General features: G+C 63.3%; 6 non-coding genes across 6 annotated transcripts; all 6 read left to right on the top strand.

The window, feature by feature from the left end:
• Positions 1-3,330: 3,330 nt before the first annotated feature.
• On the top strand, positions 3,331-3,449 carry LOC142866702 (5S ribosomal RNA). Its single transcript, XR_012916530.1, has one exon. It is a non-coding gene; the product is annotated as a 5S ribosomal RNA (ribosomal RNA).
• A 3,773-nt stretch (positions 3,450-7,222) lies between these two features.
• Positions 7,223-7,341, top strand: LOC142866441 (5S ribosomal RNA). Its single transcript, XR_012916422.1, has one exon. It is a non-coding gene; the product is annotated as a 5S ribosomal RNA (ribosomal RNA).
• Positions 7,342-11,126: 3,785 nt separating this feature from the next.
• LOC142866440 (5S ribosomal RNA) lies at positions 11,127-11,245 on the top strand. Its single transcript, XR_012916421.1, has one exon. It is a non-coding gene; the product is annotated as a 5S ribosomal RNA (ribosomal RNA).
• A 3,781-nt stretch (positions 11,246-15,026) lies between these two features.
• LOC142866439 (5S ribosomal RNA) lies at positions 15,027-15,145 on the top strand. Its single transcript, XR_012916420.1, has one exon. It is a non-coding gene; the product is annotated as a 5S ribosomal RNA (ribosomal RNA).
• Positions 15,146-18,938: 3,793 nt separating this feature from the next.
• On the top strand, positions 18,939-19,057 carry LOC142866700 (5S ribosomal RNA). The gene has a single exon (XR_012916528.1). It is a non-coding gene; the product is annotated as a 5S ribosomal RNA (ribosomal RNA).
• A 3,786-nt stretch (positions 19,058-22,843) lies between these two features.
• On the top strand, positions 22,844-22,962 carry LOC142866518 (5S ribosomal RNA). Its single transcript, XR_012916499.1, has one exon. It is a non-coding gene; the product is annotated as a 5S ribosomal RNA (ribosomal RNA).

Genomic DNA, 22,962 nt, shown 5'->3' with positions numbered 1-22,962 from the left:
TTAAAAAGTGTCTCTTACCTCTAGGATTGCATTTTCTTTTCTCTCTCTTTTCAAGCAGATGATGGGAGTACAAGTATTCAGGTGACATGTGTTGCCCGTGCCGCCCTCCCCCCTGTGTTCTTTTTTTTTTTTTTTTTTGAGACAGAGTCTCGTTTTGCTGCCCAGGCTAGAGTGAGTGCCATGGCGTCAGCCTAGCTCACAGCAACCTCAATCTCCGGGCTCAAGCAATCCTGCTGCCTCAGCCTCCCGAGTAGTTGGGACTACAGGCATGCACCACCACGCCCGGCTGTGTTTTTCTATATATATTAGTTGGCCAATTAATTTCTCTCTATTTTTAGTAGAGACGGGGTCTCGCTCTTGCTCAGGCTGGTTTCGAACTCCTGACCTGGAGCAATCCGCCCGCCTCGGCCTCCCAGAGAGCTAGGATTACAGGCGTGAGCCACCGCGCCCGGCCCCCCCTGTGTTCTTATTCATATACCTCTCATGTTGTTCCAGCGTATTGTGGGGGTACCAATGTTAAGGTCGGGTGCCTTGCCCTCTCCAAGCCTCCCCCCTCGGGTCAGAGCTTCAAGTGCGCCCATCCCCCAGTCGGTGCGCACCCACCCCATGCCTAATGGATGTGTATGCCCCTCCCCTCCCCCCACCCGCCCGCCCGACACCCACCCGATGAAGGTGATTCCTCTCTGTCCACTTAGGCGTCCATCCGTTCGTACCAATTTGCTGGTGAGCGCGCTCACGTGGTGCTCGTGTGTCCATTCTTGGGATACCTGGCCTACTGGAACGGGTTCCAGCTCTGGCCAGGAGAACACGAGAGGCGCCCTCTCACCGCTGCTCCTCACAGCCGAATGGCACTCCGTGGTGTCCACGCGCCACATTTTATTGATGCACTCCTGGATGGATGGGCACTCGGGTCGCTTCCACGTCTTTGGGATTGTGAATTGTGCCCTAACTGTAACCCTAACCCTTACCCAGCCCGTCTCCTCTGCCCCTGCCTGACGCACTCCTCCCCGGCCAGGCCCGTCACTGTCCTGGGCCCCCGCCTGACCGGCTCCTCCCCGCCCGGCCGGTCACCGTCCTCTGCCCCTGCCTGACACGCTCCTTCCCGCCCGGCCTCTCACCGTCCTCGGCCCCTGCCTGACCGGCTCCTCCGTCGCCTGGGCCTTCCAAGGGCTTGGTGTGGATGCTGCTTCCAGGAAGCCCTCCAGAAACCCGGCAGCAGGGTGGCCGCAGCAGTCTCCAGCAGCCGTCCCTAAGTCGCGTGAGTGCGGGGGACGTGCCCCCGCTGTGCCGCGGGGGCCCAGCCTGGTGTCTTCCCTGAGGCCCTGCGGCTGCCGGCTGGGCTGCGGCTCCCCGCAAGGGGAGAGCCGCGGAGGTGGGGACCGCCTCCTGATGGGGACTTACACGCAGCTCTCCACGTCGGATTCCGGGGCTCTCTGTCCTGCCCGAAGGCCCAGCTGGCCTGCGGGTCCTTAGAGTGGCAAAAACCTCCGAAAACTGAGACTGAGGGTCCGGTGGGTGTCTGCACTTTTGTGCTGGGCACCCCAGGGAGGCCCGGGGGCTGGCTGGACAACGCGGTCTGCTCGGCCAGGGGGGGGGGTTGGAGGAGCAACTGATGCCCTTTGCACTTTGGGTAGCAAGAGTCTGAGGTGTCTCTGAGCCCTGTGCCCTGTGGGGGCGGGGCGGGGGGGAGGAGGAGGAGGAGGAGGAGGAGGAGGAGGTGGGAAGGGCCGGGGCCTGCAGTCCTGTTCCCGGGGTGGCACGGCAAGTGGCTTCTTCCACAGGCTGCTTGGCCTGGGCTCCCTGCACCTGGGCCTTTGGAGGACCGGCCCTGTGCTTGCCAACACTTCCTGCAGGGACCCAGAGCTGGGAGGTGGCATCTCTCAGCCCTGGGTCGGGCAGAGCCCCAGCGGGCCATGCCCACAACCTCTCTCAGCACCGGTCCCCCAGAAGGCTCCTTTGGGACCAGGATTCTCTTGCGGTGACTCTTTAAGGTCTGGCCCCTGGATGGAGGGGCACCAGGAGTAGAGGAGCAGGAAGGGGAAGGGGGTGGCCATGCGAGGGGACACTTTGAGGCCAAGTCCCAGCTTCAGCCTGATCCTCCTGGGAACCCCGCTCTGAGACAAGGAGCCGGGCTTCGCATTCCCACAGCAGCCAGTCGTGGGCTGAGGACACCTGGGGCGTTGGGAACTCCCTGGCTTCTCCTTGGTTTAACATCTAGAGCTGCTTGTGAATCGCGCCGCCACACACACCCGAGCGCAGGTGTCTTCCGCACAGACTGCGGGCCTCGCTCTTCTGAATGCCGCTGGCTCGCCACCCACCCACGGGTGAACCTGGTCAGGGTGCTTTCTCTCAGGGGCAGACTCTTTTCCGGGCGGGCTACCGGTGTCTCTGTTTGCTCGTTTCTTTCTTCCATTTCGGGAAAGTCTTCCTTGCTGGGTGTGGAAATCTCCTATGCCTTCCCTCGCCTATTCTGTCAGCTTTAAAATTCTCTTTCAGTTGCCACCCTCACAGATGGATTAGGAAACTCTTTCCGGTGCACTCATTAGTGAAATGACCTCCAGGAAGCTGGAATCCAATATCTAATGGCCGATTTTTAGCGAGTCCACACGCCAGGGTGGTCGGGGTCCAATGCAGCCCCGGCCAGGCCCAGGCCCCTTGGACTGGGCCACAGGAGGACACGGAGGAGGGTCCCGGCCCCCACGAAGCGGTGCCGGCAGTTCTCCACGGGCTTGGGCGTTTTCCAGAGGTAGGAGATGGAGGGGACTGATTTCTTCAGCACCCCCCAAACCACGCCACCCCACCCCACCCATGGGACACATCCCCAGAGAGAGACGCCCCATACACTGGCTGTGCCCCAGCCCTGGCCCGGGGGAATAGGCGGCAGCCCACCCACAGGGCGAGGGGGGGGCACAGCTGAAAGGGGTTGTGGGGGAGGGCGGCCCCTGGCTGGGGTCAAAGGGCGAGCGTCCCGCGCGTGCGCAGTCAGCGGCAGCGACGCGCTGGGGGTGGGCAGCGGGTAGGTGAAGGAGGCCGGGCGAGGAGACGAGGGGGGCTGGGAGGGCTCCACCTTGGCGAGTCCAGCCGTGGAGGCGCATCTTGTGTGAGTGTGAGTGAGTGTGAGTGTGTGTGTGTGTGTATAGAGAGACAGCCCCCCACCCCGCCCCGCCCCGCCCCGCCCATCACCCCCGTCGCTGGGAGCCCGCGGGACCCGGCCGGCGAACTCAACCGGCCCGGCCCGGCCCGGCCCGGCGCGGGGCCTGGGGCGGGAGGCGGCGGCGGGGAAGCCCAGAGAGGCTCGGCTTCTCGAGCGGGGCAGGGGCGCCCTCCGCCGTCTAGGGCCACACCACCCTGAACGCGCCCGATCTCGTCTGGTCTCGGAAGCTAAGCAGGGTCGGGCCTGGTTAGTACTTGGATGGGAGACCGCCTGGGAATACCGGGTGCCACAGGCTGCTGCTTTTTTTTTTTTTTTTCTTGCCTCTTGTTCTGTCCCCTTTCTGGGAGCGAGGCGGCGGCCCGGGGTGGGGGTCACCCCCACCCTCAGCGCCCGCGCGGTGCCTGGCGCCCCAGCCCGCACCGGGGGGCCTCCTCTTGTCCCAAGCCGCGACACCGCGGCCACGCGGCAGCATGCGTGGCATCTGGACTGTCAGGTCTCAGACCAAAGGTCTGCTCTGTGGGAACCGACACGCTGGAGGAAACCTTGAGAGTCTGAGAGGGGAGGGAGTTCCAGAAGAAGGCCAGGATGTCATTTTGAGGGAGTATGTGACCAGAACTCGTCCCGTTGCTTTTGGGGTTCTATGGGCTACACGCAGGAATCTTTGGTGGTGGCACCTGATGTTGGGGGATCCGGAGTCACACCCAGACCTGCTCCACAGGCCTCCTTTTACTTTTCTCTTCGGATTCATTATTTTTAAAAAGTGTCTCTTACCTCTAGGATTGCATTTTCTTTTCTCTCTCTTTTCAAGCAGATGATGGGAGTACAAGTATTCAGGTGACATGTGTTGCCCGTGCCGCCCTCCCCCCTGTGTTCTTTTTTTTTTTTTTTTTTGAGACAGAGTCTCGTTTTGCTGCCCAGGCTAGAGTGAGTGCCATGGCGTCAGCCTAGCTCACAGCAACCTCAATCTCCGGGCTCAAGCAATCCTGCTGCCTCAGCCTCCCGAGTAGTTGGGACTACAGGCATGCACCACCACGCCCGGCTGTGTTTTTCTATATATATTAGTTGGCCAATTAATTTCTTTCTATTTTTAGTAGAGACGGGGTCTCGCTCTTGCTCAGGCTGGTTTCGAACTCCTGACCTGGAGCAATCCGCCCGCCTCGGCCTCCCAGAGAGCTAGGATTACAGGCGTGAGCCACCGCGCCCGGCCCCCCCTGTGTTCTTATTCATATACCTCTCATGTTGTTCCAGCGTATTGTGGGGGTACCAATGTTAAGGTCGGGTGCCTTGCCCTCTCCAAGCCTCCCCCCTCGGGTCAGAGCTTCAAGTGCGCCCATCCCCCAGTCGGTGCGCACCCACCCCATGCCTAATGGATGTGTATGCCCCTCCCCTCCCCCCACCCGCCCGCCCGACACCCACCCGATGAAGGTGATTCCTCTCTGTCCACTTAGGCGTCCATCCGTTCGTACCAATTTGCTGGTGAGCGCGCTCACGTGGTGCTCGTGTGTCCATTCTTGGGATACCTGGCCTACTGGAACGGGTTCCAGCTCTGGCCAGGAGAACACGAGAGGCGCCCTCTCACCGCTGCTCCTCACAGCCGAATGGCACTCCGTGGTGTCCACGCGCCACATTTTATTGATGCACTCCTGGATGGATGGGCACTCGGGTCGCTTCCACGTCTTTGGGATTGTGAATTGTGCCCTAACTGTAACCCTAACCCTTACCCAGCCCGTCTCCTCTGCCCCTGCCTGACGCACTCCTCCCCGGCCAGGCCCGTCACTGTCCTGGGCCCCCGCCTGACCGGCTCCTCCCCGCCCGGCCGGTCACCGTCCTCTGCCCCTGCCTGACACGCTCCTTCCCGCCCGGCCTCTCACCGTCCTCGGCCCCTGCCTGACCGGCTCCTCCGTCGCCTGGGCCTTCCAAGGGCTTGGTGTGGATGCTGCTTCCAGGAAGCCCTCCAGAAACCCGGCAGCAGGGTGGCCGCAGCAGTCTCCAGCAGCCGTCCCTAAGTCGCGTGAGTGCGGGGGACGTGCCCCCGCTGTGCCGCGGGGGCCCAGCCTGGTGTCTTCCCTGAGGCCCTGCGGCTGCCGGCTGGGCTGCGGCTCCCCGCAAGGGGAGAGCCGCGGAGGTGGGGACCGCCTCCTGATGGGGACGTACACGCAGCTCTCCACGTCGGATTCCGGGGCTCTCTGTCCTGCCCGAAGGCCCAGCTGGCCTGCGGGTCCTTAGAGTGGCAAAAACCTCCGAAAACTGAGACTGAGGGTCCGGTGGGTGTCTGCACTTTTGTGCTGGGCACCCCAGGGAGGCCCGGGGGCTGGCTGGACAACGCGGTCTGCTCGGCCGGGGGGGGGGGTTGGAGGAGCAACTGATGCCCTTTGCACTTTGGGTAGCAAGAGTCTGAGGTGTCTCTGAGCCCTGTGCCCTGTGGGGGCGGGGCGGGGGGGAGGAGGAGGAGGAGGAGGAGGAGGAGGAGGTGGGAAGGGCCGGGGCCTGCAGTCCTGTTCCCGGGGTGGCACGGCAAGTGGCTTCTTCCACAGGCTGCTTGGCCTGGGCTCCCTGCACCTGGGCCTTTGGAGGACCGGCCCTGTGCTTGCCAACACTTCCTGCAGGGACCCAGAGCTGGGAGGTGGCATCTCTCAGCCCTGGGTCGGGCAGAGCCCCAGCGGGCCATGCCCACAACCTCTCTCAGCACCGGTCCCCCAGAAGGCTCCTTTGGGACCAGGATTCTCTTGCGGTGACTCTTTAAGGTCTGGCCCCTGGATGGAGGGGCACCAGGAGTAGAGGAGCAGGAAGGGGAAGGGGGTGGCCATGCGAGGGGACACTTTGAGGCCAAGTCCCAGCTTCAGCCTGATCCTCCTGGGAACCCCGCTCTGAGACAAGGAGCCGGGCTTCGCATTCCCACAGCAGCCAGTCGTGGGCTGAGGACACCTGGGGCGTTGGGAACTCCCTGGCTTCTCCTTGGTTTAACATCTAGAGCTGCTTGTGAATCGCGCCGCCACACACACCCGAGCGCAGGTGTCTTCCGCACAGACTGCGGGCCTCGCTCTTCTGAATGCCGCTGGCTCGCCACCCACCCACGGGTGAACCTGGTCAGGGTGCTTTCTCTCAGGGGCAGACTCTTTTCCGGGCGGGCTACCGGTGTCTCTGTTTGCTCGTTTCTTTCTTCCATTTCGGGAAAGTCTTCCTTGCTGGGTGTGGAAATCTCCTATGCCTTCCCTCGCCTATTCTGTCAGCTTTAAAATTCTCTTTCAGTTGCCACCCTCACAGATGGATTAGGAAACTCTTTCCGGTGCACTCATTAGTGAAATGACCTCCAGGAAGCTGGAATCCAATATCTAATGGCCGATTTTTAGCGAGTCCACACGCCAGGGTGGTCGGGGTCCAATGCAGCCCCGGCCAGGCCCAGGCCCCTTGGACTGGGCCACAGGAGGACACGGAGGAGGGTCCCGGCCCCCACGAAGCGGTGCCGGCAGTTCTCCACGGGCTTGGGCGTTTTCCAGAGGTAGGAGATGGAGGGGACTGATTTCTTCAGCACCCCCCAAACCACGCCACCCCACCCCACCCATGGGACACATCCCCAGAGAGAGACGCCCCATACACTGGCTGTGCCCCAGCCCTGGCCCGGGGGAATAGGCGGCAGCCCACCCACAGGGCGAGGGGGGGGCACAGCTGAAAGGGGTTGTGGGGGAGGGCGGCCCCTGGCTGGGGTCAAAGGGCGAGCGTCCCGCGCGTGCGCAGTCAGCGGCAGCGACGCGCTGGGGGTGGGCAGCGGGTAGGTGAAGGAGGCCGGGCGAGGAGACGAGGGGGGCTGGGAGGGCTCCACCTTGGCGAGTCCAGCCGTGGAGGCGCATCTTGTGTGAGTGTGAGTGTGTGTGTGTGTGTATAGAGAGACAGCCCCCCGCCCCGCCCCGCCCCGCCCATCACCCCCGTCCCTGGGAGCCCGCGGGACCCGGCCGGCGAACTCAACCGGCCCGGCCCGGCCCGGCCCGGCGCGGGGCCTGGGGCGGGAGGCGGCGGCGGGGAAGCCCAGAGAGGCTCGGCTTCTCGAGCGGGGCAGGGGCGCCCTCCGCCGTCTAGGGCCACACCACCCTGAACGCCCCCGATCTCGTCTGGTCTCGGAAGCTAAGCAGGGTCGGGCCTGGTTAGTACTTGGATGGGAGACCGCCTGGGAATACCGGGTGCCACAGGCTGCTGCTTTTTTTTTTTTTTTTTTTCTTGCCTCTTGTTCTGTCCCCTTTCTGGGAGCGAGGCGGCGGCCCGGGGTGGGGGTCACCCCCACCCTCAGCGCCCGCGCGGTGCCTGGCGCCCCAGCCCGCACCGGGGGGCCTCCTCTTGTCCCAAGCCGCGACACCGCGGCCACGCGGCAGCATGCGTGGCATCTGGACTGTCAGGTCTCAGACCAAAGGTCTGCTCTGTGGGAACCGACACGCTGGAGGAAACCTTGAGAGTCTGAGAGGGGAGGGAGTTCCAGAAGAAGGCCAGGATGTCATTTTGAGGGAGTATGTGACCAGAACTCGTCCCGTTGCTTTTGGGGTTCTATGGGCTACACGCAGGAATCTTTGGTGGTGGCACCTGATGTTGGGGGATCCGGAGTCACACCCAGACCTGCTCCACAGGCCTCCTTTTACTTTTCTCTTCGGATTCATTATTTTTAAAAAGTGTCTCTTACCTCTAGGATTGCATTTTCTTTTCTCTCTCTTTTCAAGCAGATGATGGGAGTACAAGTATTCAGGTGACATGTGTTGCCCGTGCCGCCCTCCCCCCTGTGTTCTTTTTTTTTTTTTTTTTGAGACAGAGTCTCGTTTTGCTGCCCAGGCTAGAGTGAGTGCCATGGCGTCAGCCTAGCTCACAGCAACCTCAATCTCCGGGCTCAAGCAATCCTGCTGCCTCAGCCTCCCGAGTAGTTGGGACTACAGGCATGCACCACCACGCCCGGCTGTGTTTTTCTATATATATTAGTTGGCCAATTAATTTCTTTCTATTTTTAGTAGAGACGGGGTCTCGCTCTTGCTCAGGCTGGTTTCGAACTCCTGACCTGGAGCAATCCGCCCGCCTCGGCCTCCCAGAGAGCTAGGATTACAGGCGTGAGCCACCGCGCCCGGCCCCCCCTGTGTTCTTATTCATATACCTCTCATGTTGTTCCAGCGTATTGTGGGGGTACCAATGTTAAGGTCGGGTGCCTTGCCCTCTCCAAGCCTCCCCCCTCGGGTCAGAGCTTCAAGTGCGCCCATCCCCCAGTCGGTGCGCACCCACCCCATGCCTAATGGATGTGTATGCCCCTCCCCTCCCCCCACCCGCCCGCCCGACACCCACCCGATGAAGGTGATTCCTCTCTGTCCACTTAGGCGTCCATCCGTTCGTACCAATTTGCTGGTGAGCGCGCTCACGTGGTGCTCGTGTGTCCATTCTTGGGATACCTGGCCTACTGGAACGGGTTCCAGCTCTGGCCAGGAGAACACGAGAGGCGCCCTCTCACCGCTGCTCCTCACAGCCGAATGGCACTCCGTGGTGTCCACGCGCCACATTTTATTGATGCACTCCTGGATGGATGGGCACTCGGGTCGCTTCCACGTCTTTGGGATTGTGAATTGTGCCCTAACTGTAACCCTAACCCTTACCCAGCCCGTCTCCTCTGCCCCTGCCTGACGCACTCCTCCCCGGCCAGGCCCGTCACTGTCCTGGGCCCCCGCCTGACCGGCTCCTCCCCGCCCGGCCGGTCACCGTCCTCTGCCCCTGCCTGACACGCTCCTTCCCGCCCGGCCTCTCACCGTCCTCGGCCCCTGCCTGACCGGCTCCTCCGTCGCCTGGGCCTTCCAAGGGCTTGGTGTGGATGCTGCTTCCAGGAAGCCCTCCAGAAACCCGGCAGCAGGGTGGCCGCAGCAGTCTCCAGCAGCCGTCCCTAAGTCGCGTGAGTGCGGGGGACGTGCCCCCGCTGTGCCGCGGGGGCCCAGCCTGGTGTCTTCCCTGAGGCCCTGCGGCTGCCGGCTGGGCTGCGGCTCCCCGCAAGGGGAGAGCCGCGGAGGTGGGGACCGCCTCCTGATGGGGACGTACACGCAGCTCTCCACGTCGGATTCCGGGGCTCTCTGTCCTGCCCGAAGGCCCAGCTGGCCTGCGGGTCCTTAGAGTGGCAAAAACCTCCGAAAACTGAGACTGAGGGTCCGGTGGGTGTCTGCACTTTTGTGCTGGGCACCCCAGGGAGGCCCGGGGGCTGGCTGGACAACGCGGTCTGCTCGGCCGGGGGGGGGGGTTGGAGGAGCAACTGATGCCCTTTGCACTTTGGGTAGCAAGAGTCTGAGGTGTCTCTGAGCCCTGTGCCCTGTGGGGGCGGGGCGGGGGGGAGGAGGAGGAGGAGGAGGAGGAGGAGGAGGTGGGAAGGGCCGGGGCCTGCAGTCCTGTTCCCGGGGTGGCACGGCAAGTGGCTTCTTCCACAGGCTGCTTGGCCTGGGCTCCCTGCACCTGGGCCTTTGGAGGACCGGCCCTGTGCTTGCCAACACTTCCTGCAGGGACCCAGAGCTGGGAGGTGGCATCTCTCAGCCCTGGGTCGGGCAGAGCCCCAGCGGGCCATGCCCACAACCTCTCTCAGCACCGGTCCCCCAGAAGGCTCCTTTGGGACCAGGATTCTCTTGCGGTGACTCTTTAAGGTCTGGCCCCTGGATGGAGGGGCACCAGGAGTAGAGGAGCAGGAAGGGGAAGGGGGTGGCCATGCGAGGGGACACTTTGAGGCCAAGTCCCAGCTTCAGCCTGATCCTCCTGGGAACCCCGCTCTGAGACAAGGAGCCGGGCTTCGCATTCCCACAGCAGCCAGTCGTGGGCTGAGGACACCTGGGGCGTTGGGAACTCCCTGGCTTCTCCTTGGTTTAACATCTAGAGCTGCTTGTGAATCGCGCCGCCACACACACCCGAGCGCAGGTGTCTTCCGCACAGACTGCGGGCCTCGCTCTTCTGAATGCCGCTGGCTCGCCACCCACCCACGGGTGAACCTGGTCAGGGTGCTTTCTCTCAGGGGCAGACTCTTTTCCGGGCGGGCTACCGGTGTCTCTGTTTGCTCGTTTCTTTCTTCCATTTCGGGAAAGTCTTCCTTGCTGGGTGTGGAAATCTCCTATGCCTTCCCTCGCCTATTCTGTCAGCTTTAAAATTCTCTTTCAGTTGCCACCCTCACAGATGGATTAGGAAACTCTTTCCGGTGCACTCATTAGTGAAATGACCTCCAGGAAGCTGGAATCCAATATCTAATGGCCGATTTTTAGCGAGTCCACACGCCAGGGTGGTCGGGGTCCAATGCAGCCCCGGCCAGGCCCAGGCCCCTTGGACTGGGCCACAGGAGGACACGGAGGAGGGTCCCGGCCCCCACGAAGCGGTGCCGGCAGTTCTCCACGGGCTTGGGCGTTTTCCAGAGGTAGGAGATGGAGGGGACTGATTTCTTCAGCACCCCCCAAACCACGCCACCCCACCCCACCCATGGGACACATCCCCAGAGAGAGACGCCCCATACACTGGCTGTGCCCCAGCCCTGGCCCGGGGGAATAGGCGGCAGCCCACCCACAGGGCGAGGGGGGGGCACAGCTGAAAGGGGTTGTGGGGGAGGGCGGCCCCTGGCTGGGGTCAAAGGGCGAGCGTCCCGCGCGTGCGCAGTCAGCGGCAGCGACGCGCTGGGGGTGGGCAGCGGGTAGGTGAAGGAGGCCGGGCGAGGAGACGAGGGGGGCTGGGAGGGCTCCACCTTGGCGAGTCCAGCCGTGGAGGCGCATCTTGTGTGAGTGTGAGTGTGTGTGTGTGTGTATAGAGAGACAGCCCCCCACCCCGCCCCGCCCCGCCCCGCCCCGCCCATCACCCCCGTCCCTGGGAGCCCGCGGGACCCGGCCGGCGAACTCAACCGGCCCGGCCCGGCCCGGCCCGGCGCGGGGCCTGGGGCGGGAGGCGGCGGCGGGGAAGCCCAGAGAGGCTCGGCTTCTCGAGCGGGGCAGGGGCGCCCTCCGCCGTCTAGGGCCACACCACCCTGAACGCCCCCGATCTCGTCTGGTCTCGGAAGCTAAGCAGGGTCGGGCCTGGTTAGTACTTGGATGGGAGACCGCCTGGGAATACCGGGTGCCACAGGCTGCTGCTTTTTTTTTTTTTTTTTTTCTTGCCTCTTGTTCTGTCCCCTTTCTGGGAGCGAGGCGGCGGCCCGGGGTGGGGGTCACCCCCACCCTCAGCGCCCGCGCGGTGCCTGGCGCCCCAGCCCGCACCGGGGGGCCTCCTCTTGTCCCAAGCCGCGACACCGCGGCCACGCGGCAGCATGCGTGGCATCTGGACTGTCAGGTCTCAGACCAAAGGTCTGCTCTGTGGGAACCGACACGCTGGAGGAAACCTTGAGAGTCTGAGAGGGGAGGGAGTTCCAGAAGAAGGCCAGGATGTCATTTTGAGGGAGTATGTGACCAGAACTCGTCCCGTTGCTTTTGGGGTTCTATGGGCTACACGCAGGAATCTTTGGTGGTGGCACCTGATGTTGGGGGATCCGGAGTCACACCCAGACCTGCTCCACAGGCCTCCTTTTACTTTTCTCTTCGGATTCATTATTTTTAAAAAGTGTCTCTTACCTCTAGGATTGCATTTTCTTTTCTCTCTCTTTTCAAGCAGATGATGGGAGTACAAGTATTCAGGTGACATGTGTTGCCCGTGCCGCCCTCCCCCCTGTGTTCTTTTTTTTTTTTTTTTTGAGACAGAGTCTCGTTTTGCTGCCCAGGCTAGAGTGAGTGCCATGGCGTCAGCCTAGCTCACAGCAACCTCAATCTCCGGGCTCAAGCAATCCTGCTGCCTCAGCCTCCCGAGTAGTTGGGACTACAGGCATGCACCACCACGCCCGGCTGTGTTTTTCTATATATATTAGTTGGCCAATTAATTTCTTTCTATTTTTAGTAGAGACGGGGTCTCGCTCTTGCTCAGGCTGGTTTCGAACTCCTGACCTGGAGCAATCCGCCCGCCTCGGCCTCCCAGAGAGCTAGGATTACAGGCGTGAGCCACCGCGCCCGGCCCCCCCTGTGTTCTTATTCATATACCTCTCATGTTGTTCCAGCGTATTGTGGGGGTACCAATGTTAAGGTCGGGTGCCTTGCCCTCTCCAAGCCTCCCCCCTCGGGTCAGAGCTTCAAGTGCGCCCATCCCCCAGTCGGTGCGCACCCACCCCATGCCTAATGGATGTGTATGCCCCTCCCCTCCCCCCACCCGCCCGCCCGACACCCACCCGATGAAGGTGACTCCTCTCTGTCCACTTAGGCGTCCATCCGTTCGTACCAATTTGCTGGTGAGCGCGCTCACGTGGTGCTCGTGTGTCCATTCTTGGGATACCTGGCCTACTGGAACGGGTTCCAGCTCTGGCCAGGAGAACACGAGAGGCGCCCTCTCACCGCTGCTCCTCACAGCCGAATGGCACTCCGTGGTGTCCACGCGCCACATTTTATTGATGCACTCCTGGATGGATGGGCACTCGGGTCGCTTCCACGTCTTTGGGATTGTGAATTGTGCCCTAACTGTAACCCTAACCCTTACCCAGCCCGTCTCCTCTGCCCCTGCCTGACGCACTCCTCCCCGGCCAGGCCCGTCACTGTCCTGGGCCCCCGCCTGACCGGCTCCTCCCCGCCCGGCCGGTCACCGTCCTCTGCCCCTGCCTGACACGCTCCTTCCCGCCCGGCCTCTCACCGTCCTCGGCCCCTGCCTGACCGGCTCCTCCGTCGCCTGGGCCTTCCAAGGGCTTGGTGTGGATGCTGCTTCCAGGAAGCCCTCCAGAAACCCGGCAGCAGGGTGGCCGCAGCAGTCTCCAGCAGCCGTCCCTAAGTCGCGTGAGTGCGGGGGACGTGCCCCCGCTGTGCCGCGGGGGCCCAGCCTGGTGTCTTCCCTGAGGCCCTGCGGCTGCCGGCTGGGCTGCGGCTCCCCGCAAGGGGAGAGCCGCGGAGGTGGGGACCGCCTCCTGATGGGGACGTACACGCAGCTCTCCACGTCGGATTCCGGGGCTCTCTGTCCTGCCCGAAGGCCCAGCTGGCCTGCGGGTCCTTAGAGTGGCAAAAACCTCCGAAAACTGAGACTGAGGGTCCGGTGGGCGTCTGCACTTTTGTGCTGGGCACCCCAGGGAGGCCCGGGGGCTGGCTGGACAACGCGGTCTACTGGGCCGGGGGGGGGGGGGGTTGGAGGAGCAACTGATGCCCTTTGCACTTTGGGTAGCAAGAGTCTGAGGTGTCTCTGAGCCCTGTGCCCTGTGGGGGCGGGGCGGGGGGGAGGAGGAGGAGGAGGAGGAGGAGGAGGTGGGAAGGGCCGGGGCCTGCAGTCCTGTTCCCGGGGTGGCACGGCAAGTGGCTTCTTCCACAGGCTGCTTGGCCTGGGCTCCCTGCACCTGGGCCTTTGGAGGACCGGCCCTGTGCTTGCCAACACTTCCTGCAGGGACCCAGAGCTGGGAGGTGGCATCTCTCAGCCCTGGGTCGGGCAGAGCCCCAGCGGGCCATGCCCACAACCTCTCTCAGCACCGGTCCCCCAGAAGGCTCCTTTGGGACCAGGATTCTCTTGCGGTGACTCTTTAAGGTCTGGCCCCTGGATGGAGGGGCACCAGGAGTAGAGGAGCAGGAAGGGGAAGGGGGTGGCCATGCGAGGGGACACTTTGAGGCCAAGTCCCAGCTTCAGCCTGATCCTCCTGGGAACCCCGCTCTGAGACAAGGAGCCGGGCTTCGCATTCCCACAGCAGCCAGTCGTGGGCTGAGGACACCTGGGGCGTTGGGAACTCCCTGGCTTCTCCTTGGTTTAACATCTAGAGCTGCTTGTGAATCGCGCCGCCACACACACCCGAGCGCAGGTGTCTTCCGCACAGACTGCGGGCCTCGCTCTTCTGAATGCCGCTGGCTCGCCACCCACCCACGGGTGAACCTGGTCAGGGTGCTTTCTCTCAGGGGCAGACTCTTTTCCGGGCGGGCTACCGGTGTCTCTGCTCGTTTCTTTCTTCCATTTCGGGAAAGTCTTCCTTGCTGGGTGTGGAAATCTCCTATGCCTTCCCTCGCCTATTCTGTCAGCTTTAAAATTCTCTTTCAGTTGCCACCCTCACAGATGGATTAGGAAACTCTTTCCGGTGCACTCATTAGTGAAATGACCTCCAGGAAGCTGGAATCCAATATCTAATGGCCGATTTTTAGCGAGTCCACACGCCAGGGTGGTCGGGGTCCAATGCAGCCCCGGCCAGGCCCAGGCCCCTTGGACTGGGCCACAGGAGGACACGGAGGAGGGTCCCGGCCCCCACGAAGCGGTGCCGGCAGTTCTCCACGGGCTTGGGCGTTTTCCAGAGGTAGGAGATGGAGGGGACTGATTTCTTCAGCGCCCCCCAAACCACGCCACCCCACCCCACCCATGGGACACATCCCCAGAGAGAGACGCCCCATACACTGGCTGTGCCCCAGCCCTGGCCCGGGGGAATAGGCGGCAGCCCACCCACAGGGCGAGGGGGGGGCACAGCTGAAAGGGGTTGTGGGGGAGGGCGGCCCCTGGCTGGGGTCAAAGGGCGAGCGTCCCGCGCGTGCGCAGTCAGCGGCAGCGACGCGCTGGGGGTGGGCAGCGGGTAGGTGAAGGAGGCCGGGCGAGGAGACGAGGGGGGCTGGGAGGGCTCCACCTTGGCGAGTCCAGCCGTGGAGGCGCATCTTGTGTGAGTGTGAGTGTGTGTGTGTGTGTATAGAGAGACAGCCCCCCACCCCGCCCCGCCCCGCCCCGCCCCGCCCATCACCCCCGTCCCTGGGAGCCCGCGGGACCCGGCCGGCGAACTCAACCGGCCCGGCCCGGCCCGGCCCGGCGCGGGGCCTGGGGCGGGAGGCGGCGGCGGGGAAGCCCAGAGAGGCTCGGCTTCTCGAGCGGGGCAGGGGCGCCCTCCGCCGTCTAGGGCCACACCACCCTGAACGCCCCCGATCTCGTCTGGTCTCGGAAGCTAAGCAGGGTCGGGCCTGGTTAGTACTTGGATGGGAGACCGCCTGGGAATACCGGGTGCCACAGGCTGCTGCTTTTTTTTTTTTTTTTTTTCTTGCCTCTTGTTCTGTCCCCTTTCTGGGAGCGAGGCGGCGGCCCGGGGTGGGGGTCACCCCCACCCTCAGCGCCCGCGCGGTGCCTGGCGCCCCAGCCCGCACCGGGGGGCCTCCTCTTGTCCCAAGCCGCGACACCGCGGCCACGCGGCAGCATGCGTGGCATCTGGACTGTCAGGTCTCAGACCAAAGGTCTGCTCTGTGGGAACCGACACGCTGGAGGAAACCTTGAGAGTCTGAGAGGGGAGGGAGTTCCAGAAGAAGGCCAGGATGTCATTTTGAGGGAGTATGTGACCAGAACTCATCCCGTTGCTTTTGGGGTTCTATGGGCTACACGCAGGAATCTTTGGTGGTGGCACCTGATGTTGGGGGATCCGGAGTCACACCCAGACCTGCTCCACAGGCCTCCTTTTACTTTTCTCTTCGGATTCATTATTTTTAAAAAGTGTCTCTTACCTCTAGGATTGCATTTTCTTTTCTCTCTCTTTTCAAGCAGATGATGGGAGTACAAGTATTCAGGTGACATGTGTTGCCCGTGCCGCCCTCCCCCCTGTGTTCTTTTTTTTTTTTTTTTTGAGACAGAGTCTCGTTTTGCTGCCCAGGCTAGAGTGAGTGCCATGGCGTCAGCCTAGCTCACAGCAACCTCAATCTCCGGGCTCAAGCAATCCTGCTGCCTCAGCCTCCCGAGTAGTTGGGACTACAGGCATGCACCACCACGCCCGGCTGTGTTTTTCTATATATATTAGTTGGCCAATTAATTTCTTTCTATTTTTAGTAGAGACGGGGTCTCGCTCTTGCTCAGGCTGGTTTCGAACTCCTGACCTGGAGCAATCCGCCCGCCTCGGCCTCCCAGAGAGCTAGGATTACAGGCGTGAGCCACCGCGCCCGGCCCCCCCTGTGTTCTTATTCATATACCTCTCATGTTGTTCCAGCGTATTGTGGGGGTACCAATGTTAAGGTCGGGTGCCTTGCCCTCTCCAAGCCTCCCCCCTCGGGTCAGAGCTTCAAGTGCGCCCATCCCCCAGTCGGTGCGCACCCACCCCATGCCTAATGGATGTGTATGCCCCTCCCCTCCCCCCACCCGCCCGCCCGACACCCACCCGATGAAGGTGATTCCTCTCTGTCCACTTAGGCGTCCATCCGTTCGTACCAATTTGCTGGTGAGCGCGCTCACGTGGTGCTCGTGTGTCCATTCTTGGGATACCTGGCCTACTGGAACGGGTTCCAGCTCTGGCCAGGAGAACACGAGAGGCGCCCTCTCACCGCTGCTCCTCACAGCCGAATGGCACTCCGTGGTGTCCACGCGCCACATTTTATTGATGCACTCCTGGATGGATGGGCACTCGGGTCGCTTCCACGTCTTTGGGATTGTGAATTGTGCCCTAACTGTAACCCTAACCCTTACCCAGCCCGTCTCCTCTGCCCCTGCCTGACGCACTCCTCCCCGGCCAGGCCCGTCACTGTCCTGGGCCCCCGCCTGACCGGCTCCTCCCCGCCCGGCCGGTCACCGTCCTCTGCCCCTGCCTGACACGCTCCTTCCCGCCCGGCCTCTCACCGTCCTCGGCCCCTGCCTGACCGGCTCCTCCGTCGCCTGGGCCTTCCAAGGGCTTGGTGTGGATGCTGCTTCCAGGAAGCCCTCCAGAAACCCGGCAGCAGGGTGGCCGCAGCAGTCTCCAGCAGCCGTCCCTAAGTCGCGTGAGTGCGGGGGACGTGCCCCCGCTGTGCCGCGGGGGCCCAGCCTGGTGTCTTCCCTGAGGCCCTGCGGCTGCCGGCTGGGCTGCGGCTCCCCGCAAGGGGAGAGCCGCGGAGGTGGGGACCGCCTCCTGATGGGGACGTACACGCAGCTCTCCACGTCGGATTCCGGGGCTCTCTGTCCTGCCCGAAGGCCCAGCTGGCCTGCGGGTCCTTAGAGTGGCAAAAACCTCCGAAAACTGAGACTGAGGGTCCGGTGGGTGTCTGCACTTTTGTGCTGGGCACCCCAGGGAGGCCCGGGGGCTGGCTGGACAACGCGGTCTACTGGGCCGGGGGGGGGGGGGGGGTTGGAGGAGCAACTGATGCCCTTTGCACTTTGGGTAGCAAGAGTCTGAGGTGTCTCTGAGCCCTGTGCCCTGTGGGGGCGGGGCGGGGGGGAGGAGGAGGAGGAGGAGGAGGAGGAGGTGGGAAGGGCCGGGGCCTGCAGTCCTGTTCCCGGGGTGGCACGGCAAGTGGCTTCTTCCACAGGCTGCTTGGCCTGGGCTCCCTGCACCTGGGCCTTTGGAGGACCGGCCCTGTGCTTGCCAACACTTCCTGCAGGGACCCAGAGCTGGGAGGTGGCATCTCTCAGCCCTGGGTCGGGCAGAGCCCCAGCGGGCCATGCCCACAACCTCTCTCAGCACCGGTCCCCCAGAAGGCTCCTTTGGGACCAGGATTCTCTTGCGGTGACTCTTTAAGGTCTGGCCCCTGGATGGAGGGGCACCAGGAGTAGAGGAGCAGGAAGGGGAAGGGGGTGGCCATGCGAGGGGACACTTTGAGGCCAAGTCCCAGCTTCAGCCTGATCCTCCTGGGAACCCCGCTCTGAGACAAGGAGCCGGGCTTCGCATTCCCACAGCAGCCAGTCGTGGGCTGAGGACACCTGGGGCGTTGGGAACTCCCTGGCTTCTCCTTGGTTTAACATCTAGAGCTGCTTGTGAATCGCGCCGCCACACACACCCGAGCGCAGGTGTCTTCCGCACAGACTGCGGGCCTCGCTCTTCTGAATGCCGCTGGCTCGCCACCCACCCACGGGTGAACCTGGTCAGGGTGCTTTCTCTCAGGGGCAGACTCTTTTCCGGGCGGGCTACCGGTGTCTCTGCTCGTTTCTTTCTTCCATTTCGGGAAAGTCTTCCTTGCTGGGTGTGGAAATCTCCTATGCCTTCCCTCGCCTATTCTGTCAGCTTTAAAATTCTCTTTCAGTTGCCACCCTCACAGATGGATTAGGAAACTCTTTCCGGTGCACTCATTAGTGAAATGACCTCCAGGAAGCTGGAATCCAATATCTAATGGCCGATTTTTAGCGAGTCCACACGCCAGGGTGGTCGGGGTCCAATGCAGCCCCGGCCAGGCCCAGGCCCCTTGGACTGGGCCACAGGAGGACACGGAGGAGGGTCCCGGCCCCCACGAAGCGGTGCCGGCAGTTCTCCACGGGCTTGGGCGTTTTCCAGAGGTAGGAGATGGAGGGGACTGATTTCTTCAGCACCCCCCAAACCACGCCACCCCACCCCACCCATGGGACACATCCCCAGAGAGAGACGCCCCATACACTGGCTGTGCCCCAGCCCTGGCCCGGGGGAATAGGCGGCAGCCCACCCACAGGGCGAGGGGGGGGCACAGCTGAAAGGGGTTGTGGGGGAGGGCGGCCCCTGGCTGGGGTCAAAGGGCGAGCGTCCCGCGCGTGCGCAGTCAGCGGCAGCGACGCGCTGGGGGTGGGCAGCGGGTAGGTGAAGGAGGCCGGGCGAGGAGACGAGGGGGGCTGGGAGGGCTCCACCTTGGCGAGTCCAGCCGTGGAGGCGCATCTTGTGTGAGTGTGAGTGAGTGTGAGTGTGTGTGTGTGTGTATAGAGAGACAGCCCCCCACCCCGCCCCGCCCCGCCCCGCCCCGCCCATCACCCCCGTCGCTGGGAGCCCGCGGGACCCGGCCGGCGAACTCAACCGGCCCGGCCCGGCCCGGCCCGGCGCGGGGCCTGGGGCGGGAGGCGGCGGCGGGGAAGCCCAGAGAGGCTCGGCTTCTCGAGCGGGGCAGGGGCGCCCTCCGCCGTCTAGGGCCACACCACCCTGAACGCGCCCGATCTCGTCTGGTCTCGGAAGCTAAGCAGGGTCGGGCCTGGTTAGTACTTGGATGGGAGACCGCCTGGGAATACCGGGTGCCACAGGCTGCTGCTTTTTTTTTTTTTTTTTTCTTGCCTCTTGTTCTGTCCCCTTTCTGGGAGCGAGGCGGCGGCCCGGGGTGGGGGTCACCCCCACCCTCAGCGCCCGCGCGGTGCCTGGCGCCCCAGCCCGCACCGGGGGGCCTCCTCTTGTCCCAAGCCGCGACACCGCGGCCACGCGGCAGCATGCGTGGCATCTGGACTGTCAGGTCTCAGACCAAAGGTCTGCTCTGTGGGAACCGACACGCTGGAGGAAACCTTGAGAGTCTGAGAGGGGAGGGAGTTCCAGAAGAAGGCCAGGATGTCATTTTGAGGGAGTATGTGACCAGAACTCGTCCCGTTGCTTTTGGGGTTCTATGGGCTACACGCAGGAATCTTTGGTGGTGGCACCTGATGTTGGGGGATCCGGAGTCACACCCAGACCTGCTCCACAGGCCTCCTTTTACTTTTCTCTTCGGATTCATTATTTTTAAAAAGTGTCTCTTACCTCTAGGATTGCATTTTCTTTTCTCTCTCTTTTCAAGCAGATGATGGGAGTACAAGTATTCAGGTGACATGTGTTGCCCGTGCCGCCCTCCCCCCTGTGTTCTTTTTTTTTTTTTTTTTGAGACAGAGTCTCGTTTTGCTGCCCAGGCTAGAGTGAGTGCCATGGCGTCAGCCTAGCTCACAGCAACCTCAATCTCCGGGCTCAAGCAATCCTGCTGCCTCAGCCTCCCGAGTAGTTGGGACTACAGGCATGCACCACCACGCCCGGCTGTGTTTTTCTATATATATTAGTTGGCCAATTAATTTCTTTCTATTTTTAGTAGAGACGGGGTCTCGCTCTTGCTCAGGCTGGTTTCGAACTCCTGACCTGGAGCAATCCGCCCGCCTCGGCCTCCCAGAGAGCTAGGATTACAGGCGTGAGCCACCGCGCCCGGCCCCCCCTGTGTTCTTATTCATATACCTCTCATGTTGTTCCAGCGTATTGTGGGGGTACCAATGTTAAGGTCGGGTGCCTTGCCCTCTCCAAGCCTCCCCCCTCGGGTCAGAGCTTCAAGTGCGCCCATCCCCCAGTCGGTGCGCACCCACCCCATGCCTAATGGATGTGTATGCCCCTCCCCTCATCCCACCCGCCCGCCCGACACCCACCCGATGAAGGTGATTCCTCTCTGTCCACTTAGGCGTCCATCCGTTCGTACCAATTTGCTGGTGAGCGCGCTCACGTGGTGCTCGTGTGTCCATTCTTGGGATACCTGGCCTACTGGAACGGGTTCCAGCTCTGGCCAGGAGAACACGAGAGGCGCCCTCTCACCGCTGCTCCTCACAGCCGAATGGCACTCCGTGGTGTCCACGCGCCACATTTTATTGATGCACTCCTGGATGGATGGGCACTCGGGTCGCTTCCACGTCTTTGGGATTGTGAATTGTGCCCTAACTGTAACCCTAACCCTTACCCAGCCCGTCTCCTCTGCCCCTGCCTGACGCACTCCTCCCCGGCCAGGCCCGTCACTGTCCTGGGCCCCCGCCTGACCGGCTCCTCCCCGCCCGGCCGGTCACCGTCCTCTGCCCCTGCCTGACACGCTCCTTCCCGCCCGGCCTCTCACCGTCCTCGGCCCCTGCCTGACCGGCTCCTCCGTCGCCTGGGCCTTCCAAGGGCTTGGTGTGGATGCTGCTTTCAGGAAGCCCTCCAGAAACCCGGCAGCAGGGTGGCCGCAGCAGTCTCCAGCAGCCGTCCCTAAGTCGCGTGAGTGCGGGGGACGTGCCCCCGCTGTGCCGCGGGGGCCCAGCCTGGTGTCTTCCCTGAGGCCCTGCGGCTGCCGGCTGGGCTGCGGCTCCCCGCAAGGGGAGAGCCGCGGAGGTGGGGACCGCCTCCTGATGGGGACGTACACGCAGCTCTCCACGTCGGATTCCGGGGCTCTCTGTCCTGCCCGAAGGCCCAGCTGGCCTGCGGGTCCTTAGAGTGGCAAAAACCTCCGAAAACTGAGACTGAGGGTCCGGTGGGTGTCTGCACTTTTGTGCTGGGCACCCCAGGGAGGCCCGGGGGCTGGCTGGACAACGCGGTCTGCTCGGCCAGGGGGGGGGGTTGGAGGAGCAACTGATGCCCTTTGCACTTTGGGTAGCAAGAGTCTGAGGTGTCTCTGAGCCCTGTGCCCTGTGGGGGCGGGGCGGGGGGGAGGAGGAGGAGGAGGAGGAGGAGGAGGTGGGAAGGGCCGGGGCCTGCAGTCCTGTTCCCGGGGTGGCACGGCAAGTGGCTTCTTCCACAGGCTGCTTGGCCTGGGCTCCCTGCACCTGGGCCTTTGGAGGACCGGCCCTGTGCTTGCCAACACTTCCTGCAGGGACCCAGAGCTGGGAGGTGGCATCTCTCAGCCCTGGGTCGGGCAGAGCCCCAGCGGGCCATGCCCACAACCTCTCTCAGCACCGGTCCCCCAGAAGGCTCCTTTGGGACCAGGATTCTCTTGCGGTGACTCTTTAAGGTCTGGCCCCTGGATGGAGGGGCACCAGGAGTAGAGGAGCAGGAAGGGGAAGGGGGTGGCCATGCGAGGGGACACTTTGAGGCCAAGTCCCAGCTTCAGCCTGATCCTCCTGGGAACCCCGCTCTGAGACAAGGAGCCGGGCTTCGCATTCCCACAGCAGCCAGTCGTGGGCTGAGGACACCTGGGGCGTTGGGAACTCCCTGGCTTCTCCTTGGTTTAACATCTAGAGCTGCTTGTGAATCGCGCCACCACACACACCCGAGCGCAGGTGTCTTCCGCACAGACTGCGGGCCTCGCTCTTCTGAATGCCGCTGGCTCGCCACCCACCCACGGGTGAACCTGGTCAGGGTGCTTTCTCTCAGGGGCAGACTCTTTTCCGGGCGGGCTACCGGTGTCTCTGTTTGCTCGTTTCTTTCTTCCATTTCGGGAAAGTCTTCCTTGCTGGGTGTGGAAATCTCCTATGCCTTCCCTCGCCTATTCTGTCAGCTTTAAAATTCTCTTTCAGTTGCCACCCTCACAGATGGATTAGGAAACTCTTTCCGGTGCACTCATTAGTGAAATGACCTCCAGGAAGCTGGAATCCAATATCTAATGGCCGATTTTTAGCGAGTCCACACGCCAGGGTGGTCGGGGTCCAATGCAGCCCCGGCCAGGCCCAGGCCCCTTGGACTGGGCCACAGGAGGACACGGAGGAGGGTCCCGGCCCCCACGAAGCGGTGCCGGCAGTTCTCCACGGGCTTGGGCGTTTTCCAGAGGTAGGAGATGGAGGGGACTGATTTCTTCAGCACCCCCCAAACCACGCCACCCCACCCCACCCATGGGACACATCCCCAGAGAGAGACGCCCCATACACTGGCTGTGCCCCAGCCCTGGCCCGGGGGAATAGGCGGCAGCCCACCCACAGGGCGAGGGGGGGGCACAGCTGAAAGGGGTTGTGGGGGAGGGCGGCCCCTGGCTGGGGTCAAAGGGCGAGCGTCCCGCGCGTGCGCAGTCAGCGGCAGCGACGCGCTGGGGGTGGGCAGCGGGTAGGTGAAGGAGGCCGGGCGAGGAGACGAGGGGGGCTGGGAGGGCTCCACCTTGGCGAGTCCAGCCGTGGAGGCGCATCTTGTGTGAGTGTGAGTGAGTGTGAGTGTGTGTGTGTGTGTATAGAGAGACAGCCCCCCACCCCGCCCCGCCCCGCCCCGCCCATCACCCCCGTCGCTGGGAGCCCGCGGGACCCGGCCGGCGAACTCAACCGGCCCGGCCCGGCCCGGCCCGGCGCGGGGCCTGGGGCGGGAGGCGGCGGCGGGGAAGCCCAGAGAGGCTCGGCTTCTCGAGCGGGGCAGGGGCGCCCTCCGCCTTCTAGGGCCACACCACCCTGAACGCGCCCGATCTCGTCTGGTCTCGGAAGCTAAGCAGGGTCGGGCCTGGTTAGTACTTGGATGGGAGACCGCCTGGGAATACCGGGTGCCACAGGCT

Source organism: Microcebus murinus, unplaced genomic scaffold (genome assembly GCF_040939455.1).
Source record: "Microcebus murinus isolate Inina unplaced genomic scaffold, M.murinus_Inina_mat1.0 scaf006_hap2_Mmur4.0, whole genome shotgun sequence".
NCBI classification, from domain to species: Eukaryota; Metazoa; Chordata; class Mammalia; order Primates; family Cheirogaleidae; genus Microcebus; species Microcebus murinus.
This window is presented reverse-complemented; position numbering and strand designations above follow the sequence as displayed.